General features: G+C 45.8%; 1 protein-coding gene across 5 annotated transcripts in view; it reads right to left on the bottom strand.

The window, feature by feature from the left end:
- BCL2L13 (BCL2 like 13) overlaps nucleotides 1-3441 on the bottom strand; it is a 65360-nt gene extending 61919 nt beyond the window's left edge. For all 5 annotated transcript variants that reach the window (XR_003791091.1, XR_003791090.1, XM_029205237.1 and 2 more), the window contains exon 1: nucleotides 3285-3441. The gene's annotated coding sequence lies outside the window, so the exon portion shown is untranslated. The remainder of the gene's footprint in view (nucleotides 1-3284) is intronic.
- Nucleotides 3442-9414: the final 5973 nt, after the last annotated feature.

Raw genomic sequence — 9414 nt, forward strand, 5'->3', positions numbered from 1 at the left:
CTGGAGCCTGTGCTCTGCAACGGGAGAGGCCACGGCAGTGAGAGGCCCGCATACCGCAAAAAAAAAAAAAAAAAAAAAAAAAAAAAATTTCTAGCACCCACATCAGAAATACTAACTTAGAATATCATACCTATATTCTATTTCTTAACCCCATAGAACCACAGCAGAAAAATATTACAATCTAACATGATGTAATTAAATTATTTCAGGACGCTTTGTATTTAGACTATCTCCTCCCACTAAAATAAAATTGTAATAAGATTGTTAAATACTGCAATAATGTGGAGTTGAGTAGATATACAATCCCAGTTTACAAAGAGAAAAGTGAAAATCCACAGATAATTCAGTCACAAATGAAAACTCTGGAGTTTTAAGCACGGACAAAGTTTCTGATTCCCCAATCCCCGTCTCCAGACCCACTGGTGGTTTTAGCAAAGAATTTTTAAGCTCCACAAAGTAGCATGAAGTCCAATGACTTTATTTCTTCAATCTGTACTTTATTAGGTATCATACAATTCTAGGACTTTCTGCAAAAGAAAAGTTACATAATCCTAATTAAAATTGTGAAACTGCAAAAATTTCACTGGGCCCAACTGAGAAATGCAACTAAGCATTTGAAAACTCAGCAGACACTAACTATTTCAGTGTCCACTGTCCCTTTCCAACTGGAACGTGCTTAACTGAAGACGCCAGTTCAATCCTGTGCTAAGGGCCATCCAAAAATGTTTCACTCAGCAGCTGGCACTCCAACATAATGTACTTAAAGAGGAATGCCTCACTCTCACTCTCCCCACAAACACATGGTCAGGCTTCCCATATATGTGTAGATAACGTGCATAAAAGGGAAACATGAAAGTCAATTTCTCTGCTCCACTCCTATGTATGTGCCACAGAGAAATGAAAACACATTGTCCATGCAAAAACGTTCACATGAATAGTCACAGCAGCATTACGTATAACAGCCAAATAGTGGAAGTAACTGCCCGTAAACTGATGAATTGTAAAAATGTAGTCTATTCACACAATGCAATATTATGTGGCCATAAAAAGGAAAGAAATGCCAATACCTGCTACAACAGGGAAGTAAATTCTGTTCATATGAAATATCCAGAACTGGGGGATCTACAGAGAAGTTAAACAGTGGCTGCCTAGGTGGGGGAGTGTGGGAATAAAGAATGACTGCTAATGAGTACAAGGTTTCTTTCGGGAATGAAAACTGCAGTGATAGGTGCACACTCTGTGACTACACATATGAACAACTTAATGGTATCTCAATAAAACACTACTAAAAAAAAAAATCAGCAACTCTGAAAAAAGCCCCCTTCCTTCAACCCTGTTAACATATATTGATTAAGAACTCTTGGGCTTCCCTGGTGGCGCAGTGCTTAAGAATCGCCTGCCAATGCAGGGGACACGGGTTCGAGCCCTGGTCCAGGAAGATCCCACATGCTGCAGAGCAACTAAGCCTGTGAGCCACAACTACTGAGCCTGCACTCTAGAGCCCACGAGCCACAACTACTGAGCCCGCGTGCCTAGAGCCCGTGCTCCGCAAGAGAAGCCACTGCAATGAGAAGCCCGCGCACCCCAACAAAGAGTAGCCCCTGCTCGCCGCAACTAGAGAAAGCCCGCATGCAGCAACGAAGACCCAACACAGCCATAAATTAATTAAAAAAAAAAAAAAACTCTTGGGGGACTTCCCTGGTGTCGCAGTGGTTAAGACTCTGTGCTCCCATTGCAGGGCGCCGGGTTCCATCCCTGGTCGGGGAACTAGATCCCGCATGCATGCTGCAACTAAGAAGTCCACGTGCCACAACTAAGACTTGGCACACCTTAAACAGACAAATAAATAAATAGGTTAAAAAAAAAGAACTCTTGGGAATTCCCTGGCAGTCCAGTGGTTAAGACTGTGCTTCCATGGCAGGGGGCGGGGGTTCCATTCCTGGTCCGGGAACAAAGATCCCGCATGCTGCGCAGAGCGGCCAAAAAAAAAAAAAGAACTCTTGGTGACCACTTATTTGGAATAAGATATGCATCAAAATCAAGTTTGAAAAAACTATGATTAAAAAGCAGGATGGTGGTACTGTGATTGGTTAAAACTGCTGTTTTGTATGTCTAAAATGTTTTATAAGAGAAACATGTTCTTAAAACAATACTTATTGTTGCAAATCACTTGTCCTAAAAGCTGAGCAAGATACGTAGTAAATATTGACTAACTGACGGGCTAACGAGCACCTTTTCTCTACAAAACGGCTTGGACTCAACCGTCTGTATCCCTCAACCGAACTCAATTACCGGGGTACGGGTCCTCCGTAAGAAAATCCATCCTTTGGGAAAAAAAAAAAATACTGAGAATGGTACTTGACCAATCAGAGTAAAAGAATTTTCAAAGTCCCTAACGGCCTATTATCAAAGGAAGAATATTCCATAGTGGTTTAAAGATTTTCAATTTACAGTGTACATTTATTTATCCCGCGATGTACGTGAGGTATAAGCAGTTCACCACCTACACGAACACTTGCTTAATTTTCTGGGAGACTGAAGAAAAGAAGGTACTAGAAGGGTGTGGCAACTCATCCAAGGTCACACAAGTCAGGGCAGAGACCAGCATTCTGGTTTACACCAAACCTCCCGGGGAAATCGCACTGACAGTTTCGCTGGAGGACTTGCTTGTTTTGCCCCACGTCGCAAAGAAACAGAGGAGAGGGAAGACCGTCAGTTTCGTTAAGAACTTGTACAGAAACCGGGCGCTGGCTGCGCGGTTACCGCGCGCTCGTGCGGGCATCGAGCCGAATCCGCAGGGCGGCGGCCAGGGCCCAAGACCGCGGGCCCGAGGCCCCGGCTCCCAGCGGGGAAGCCCCATCTCGGAAAGTCCCGGCACGAAGGAGAGACACTCGGGGTCGGCCTGGGATGGTGGGAGAAAGACCAAAGGAAGAAACGACCTAGCGCGAACCGTGCCGCCTCTAAGGGTGGCAAAAACGAACACGTGAAATAATAGCAACAGCAATGACAGCGGCGTCGGAGCCGCCGGGAGGGGCACCGGGAACCTTGGGGAGAAACCGCGGCGCGGCCGGCTGGCGGGGACCCAGGCCGCGAGCCCCGCGCACGCACCCCTCGCCCGAGGCCCACGCCCGCCGACCCGCGCCCGGACACGTCTGAGGGGCAGCGGAACGGCCTCGCGCCCTCAGCCTCTCACTGCCCCCCCTCTCCCGCGTCGGCCTCGGGACGCCTCGGGCGAAGCTGGGAAAGGGCCCGGCGCGGCCTGCCCGCGACCCCGCTCCCCTCACCTGGTCCAGGCCCGTGTCCCCGAAGAGGTGAAAACGCGGCGGCGGCGGCGGCTCCGCACAGGATCCCACGGCGGCGGTGGCGGTGGCGGTGGCGGAGGCGGCGGCAGCTCCGACCCGCGGTCCTAATCTACCGCCGCCGCCATGTTGGCGGGTGAGGTCACCCGGCGTGCTTCCGTCAGCGCCGGCGTCGGGGCGGGGAGCCGGGCGCGCCGCCAGGGCGGATCCGCCTTCCCAAGAGGAAGCCCGGACCACGGAGTCCCGGAGGCCTCTTTGCGCAGGTGTGAGCCGGAAGAGCCGCTCTCTCCCGGCCTGCTCTCTTCCATGGGGAGCAGCTCTATGGTTCCGGGCGGCGGCGGCCGTGGACCGCTGGGAGAGAGGCGGACTCGGACGGGCCAACCGTCGTGGGTGCGGAGGCTGGCGACGCTCGCCGGAGGAGCTGCAGGCGAGCCGGCTTGACCGAGCGTGGAATCCCGGGAGCTGCGGCGCCGCAGCGCCGGGTGGGGGGCTGGGCCTTGAGGGTACGGAGCGGGCGGGGGGGCGGGGGCGCCGTAGCGCAGCGAGGAAGGAACGCATCTGCAGCTGCCATTGGGAGGCGGGGCGGCGTCTCCACCGCGCCCTTGGGGAGCCACTGTGTCCGGGCGCCTGACATAGCCGGGCGGAGGAGCCGAAGGCTGCCTGAGGACAAAAGGCCGATGGGCAGTGCCTGCTAGTGGGGGTCAAGGGTTCTTTCTGGGGTGACGAAGATGTTCTCCGGGTGATTGTGCTGGTGGTTGCGCAGCTTTGTGAATACACTCACTTGAAGCCATTTAATTATACTCCGTTGTACACTTCAAAAAGGTGAATATCTCAATACAGCCGTGAAAAAAGAAGTGATAAAAACCTGAACTGATAATGAGGGTGGGTGGCGGAATCCGAAAGAAGGTTGGAGCTCCGAGGCTTTGGGCCCGAGTGACTGAAAACTCGGGTGGTGCTGTTCATAGTGAAATCGGACAGATTTGTCAAGAAGAGACTTAAGTGAGCTAAGAAAACTATCAATAGTTCCCTAATAGTACCTATTAACCAGGCCATATTAAATCTCCCCGATTCTCCAAGTAATGGCTCTTATAGTTTTTTTTAACATCTTTATTGGAGTATAATTGCTTCACAATGGTGTGTTAGTTTGTGCTGTATAACAAAGTGAATCAGCTATACGTATACATATATCCCCGTATCCCCTCCCTCTTGTCTCCCCCCTCCCACCCTCCCTACCCCTCCCCTCTAGGTGGTCACAAAACACCGAGCTGATCTCCCAGTGCTGTGAAGCTGCTTCCCACTAGCTATCTGTTTTACATTTGGTAGTGTATATATGTCAATGTTACTCTCTCACGTCGTCCCAGCTTACCCTTCCCCCTCCCCGTGTCCTCAAGTCCATTCTCTACGTCTGCGTCTTTGTTCCCGTCCTGCCCCTGGGTTCATCAGAACCTTTTTTTTTTTTAGATTCCATATAGTTTTTGATTTAAACCAGGATCATGCATTGCATTTGGTTGTTAAATCTTTTAACAGTCTTCTAGTCTTAATTTTTAAAAAGTTGACTTTTTGAATTATACAACGGAAATTAGCAATAAAAGAGAAGCTGACCGTTGTTACATGTGACCATATGGATTAATCTCAAAAGCGTTGAGTCAAAGAAGCCAGACATAAAAATGTACCTACTGTGTGGTTTATATGAATTTCAGGAACAGGCAAAATTAATCAATGGTTATAGAAATCAGCACTGTCGACTGGGAATGTGGGATTGACTAGAAAAGAGCTTTCTCTCTAGGGTGATGGAATTAGTCTATTGTGGTGATCACACAGGTGTCAGAACTCATCTAATTGTACTTTGTAGGTCTATGCAGTTCATTGTATGTAAATTCCAAAGACAAAGTCATACGGAATAATTCTGTGTAGTTAGGTTGCCAATTTGATATATGGTTAAGTAAATTTCAGATTGCTTTCAGTTTTAGGGTTTGCTTTTTCCCCCTTAATTTTTTGAATACATACCACAAGGATAGCATATGGGCCAATGGAACAGAATAGAAAGTTCAGAATGGTCCACTGATTTTCAACAGAGACAATTCAATGAGGAAAGAGATAGTCTCTTCAGCAGATGGTGTAAAATATATAATGCTTTTACAAAACTTAATCACAAGCAGTTCATGGGTTTTGGGTTTGTTTTTTTTCCTGACGGATCGTATGAGTGACACAGAGACCTACACTGCACCCTAATGTGATAATAAAATCTAAACTCTAGATTCCACTCATTCTCATTCATCAGTTATTGAATGCCTACTATGTATGTACCGGGCAGTATGCTGGATGCCGGCAAAAACCATGACGTCCCTGTTGTGAAGCTGACGTTTTCGTTGGAAAACCAGATAAGAACATAGAAATGAAACGAAAAAAAACAAAGTAGTTTAAAATTGTGGCATGTCCTGAAGTAAACAAACAAGGGACAAGAGTAGAAGATTAAGGTGACAGGGTGTTGATGCAAACCTCTCTCCAAGGAGGGGATATTTTAAGTTGAGACCTAAAGACAGAAGAACAACCCAAGGGGCAAGTGCAGGAAAAGATCTCAGGCAAAAAGCTCGAGAACAAACCAGTAAAGCCTGGAGCTGGTGAGAAAGGGAGGAGTGATGAGGTCAATGGGCAGGGCCAGCTCCTCCAGAGCACACAGGAGCCACCAGGGGTTACAAATTAGGGAGTGATTAGAGACCAGCTAGGTTTTAAATTACTTTCTGCTGTGCAGAAAACTGGTTGGAAAAGGCTAAAAAGTGCAAAGCACGTAAGTTAGACTTCCACTGCTTTCTGCCACCATTTGTCTTTTCTTTTAAAAATTAATTCCTCAACATTCAAAGACATGATTTTCATCTACCTCCAGTTTCTGCACTCCCCAGCAGACAAACTGAAGCCTTACCTTATCTATTCTAGTGACTCAGTTTCCAGATAAACCACAGACTGAGGCCTTAGCTTGGGAGCAGGTAAATCAAGGAGCACGCAAACCTTAAGTGACTAACCTGAAAGGAATTTAGGTCGGCAGTTTTGGTAAAGCCATAGTCAATAGGCTTATCTGGGAGTGGGATTTTTGGAATTTGTCTGAAAAGCTGTTTTAGTAAAACTTCTTCACAAGACCTAAGCTAGTATAGGAGGAAATTGGATTTGGAAAACTACTAACTAGTTAATCTTTGCATGGGCTCATAATAACTTTTTCAGTTGTGCTTCACTCTGAAGCTTACCACGTTCTTACCAGACAGCACCTGGCCTGTTCCTCGGTGAGTCAGCAGAATACTGCAGAAAGTAAGAGTGCTGGCATGGGGGAGAGTGAAGCAGCACAAAAGGCGATGTTAAGTGTGCCTGTAACACTCTTATTTAAAAAATGAAGTCCTAAGGCAGATGTGACAAATGTTCATTGTCAACTCTGGGTGGTGGTACATGGTACATAGACATTTGAATTCTTTGTACTTTGCTGTATTTTTTAATGTCTGAAAATAATGATAAATCAGCACTGTTTTCCAAAGAAGCAAAAGCACATTGATCTGGATAGTATCACATCTCTTCCAGACATTGTTTTCATAAGTGATTAGACATGTATTAGATTGAGGCTCCCAGTCTTCAGCCTCAGATATTTGCAGAACATTGTAAAAATAAACAGAAGGAGGACTTCCCTGGCGGTCCAGTGGTTAAGAGTCCACGCTTCCACTGCAGGGGGCATGGGTTTGATCCCTGGTCGGGGAAATTCTGCATGCTGTACGGTGCAGCCAAAAATAAATAAACGGGAGGAAGGATTGTAATCCAAACGAGTGAATACCACCTCATCCTGACCTAGCTTGCTAGAGGCATGCATATGCCTGTCTTCTGGGATGATGAAGAATGAAATCATTAGTGGAAAAACTAGTTAGATGAGAGAAACAAGCCTACCATCTGGTTCAGTTGATTAGACTACCGATCAAATTGCGATCAAATGCATGGATTTCTGTCGCCCTGTTAGGTTTACTGTTTTGTGGCTGAACCCTTCCCTTATCCAACACCACCACTTTTCTCAAATATGTGTACCAACTTGTGATACGCTACAAAGAACAGTGTCCACTAGCACAGCTGGACAATAATTTGGCATTTGTATTAAGAGCCTTAAAAATGGGTGTGCCATTCCCATTGAAAGGACATGCAATGCACTGAGGACACGATGTCACACATGTACTTCTGTAATGCAGCACCTGAATGTAATTATGAGGAAACTATCAGATGAAACCCAATTGAGGGACTTTCTACAACTGGCCAGTTCAAATGACTCGTACTCTTTAGAAACGTCAGTATCAGGAAAGACCAAGTCTGAGGAACTATTCCGTATTGAAGGAGACTAGAAAGACAAGGTAATTAATACAATAGGTGATGTTGGATTGGATCCTGGATCAGAAAAAAAAATACTGCTACAAGGAATACTAATGGAACATATGGCAAAATTTGAATATGGACTTACTAAATTTCCTGAATTTGACTGATATACACCCTTAGTCTTATGAAACACACACTGAACTATTTATTGACTCATGCAATTTTATATATATATATACACATATATACATATATACATATGAAAGTGATAAAGCAAATATAGCAAAATATTAATAGTTGGTGAATCTAGGTGATGGGAGTTTATCGCACTATTCTTACAACTTATATTTGAAATTTCTTCAAAATAAAAAGCTAGTAATAAAAATGTGTGTACCCTTTGGCCCATAATTCTATTATTAGGAATCTATCCTAAAAATAAGTTTTCAAAGTATTTTGTCTTTATAAAACGTGGGCTCGAATTTCTCCCTTAATTTTCTGAATAATTTTCTGTAAGTGGATCCTGGTAATGATGTTGAAAAATTCACATGCTCATTCAGAATTACAAATAAATTCTGTAGGTAGTCCACCCTAAAGAACGTGGAGCGTAACTCCTCACTCCTTAAGTGTGGGCTGCACATAGTACATCTTTCCAAAGAGTAAAGTATGGAAAGGGGAAAAAAAGAGTAACTTTACAGTGGAGAAACCTGACAAGCACTGCTTCAGCCAAGTGATCACGGTCAACAGCAACAGTCAAAAACCAGGCTGACAGCATGAACCCTTGATGTGATGTGATGAAAATGGCACTTTCTCTCTGTGCTCTTCCTCCCCAAAACCCACAACCCCTGACCAATTATGTGAAGATCCCCAGAGGTGCATCTATAATATACCTAACAGTATCCCTCAAACTGTCAAGGTCAACAAAGAGGGAAGTTTGAGCAACCGTCACCCCCAAGAAGAACTTACGAGACACGTCAACTAAATGAAAGGTGGTAACCGGGATGGGGTCCTGTAACAGGAAAAGGGCATCAGGGGTGTCACCAAGCAGGACCCTGTGAGGCCTTCCCAGAATAGACCCTCACCCATGTCTTCCGCCTGCCCTTTGTCTGCAGAAAAACTTCAGTCAAGGAATACATTTAATCAGACAAGTGGGAAAATGCAGAAAGGCAAACAGTCAAGCAAGCCAAAATAATAATACGTTAGCCATTACACAGTCAAGGAGCTTTAGCTCTCCCTCAGGGCTATACAGTTAATGTTCTCAGCCGGGTCCTTCCAGCTGTTCTGCAGACACTGAAGCCCCCACCAGGTGGGAGAGGTTAGCTGCTCGCTGCCCACAGCACACAGGCCTCAGACCGGTTGGAACTAGAAGGTTGATGATGCTGATTCCCGATTACCTCACCAGCAACCAATCAGAAGAAGCTCCACGAGCTAATCATGCCCTGCTCCTGGAACACTGTAAGACTCCTCACCACCTCCTCCAGGTGGGACACAATTTTGAAGGCATTAGCCTGCCGTGGCCCCCTGTGCCTGGCAAAGCAATAAAACTATTGTTTTCTACTTTACCCAAAACTCCGTCTCCAAGATATAATCCGGCACTGGTGTACAGAGGCCGAATTTCCGCAACAGAGGGAAACTAAGGAAACTGGTTCAACTGTGGGCTTTTGTCACCACATTAGCCTCGGTTAATGAAATATAACAAATGTACCCCAGAAAGGGAGGAGGCTAACAATATGGGAACCTGAGCTCAATTCTACGTAAATGTAAAGCTGCTCTAAAAATAAAA

This window comes from Monodon monoceros, unplaced genomic scaffold (assembly GCF_005190385.1).
Source record: "Monodon monoceros isolate NGI ecotype Baffin Bay Population unplaced genomic scaffold, NGI_Narwhal_1 Super_Scaffold_6, whole genome shotgun sequence".
Taxonomy (NCBI): Eukaryota; Metazoa; Chordata; class Mammalia; order Artiodactyla; family Monodontidae; genus Monodon; species Monodon monoceros.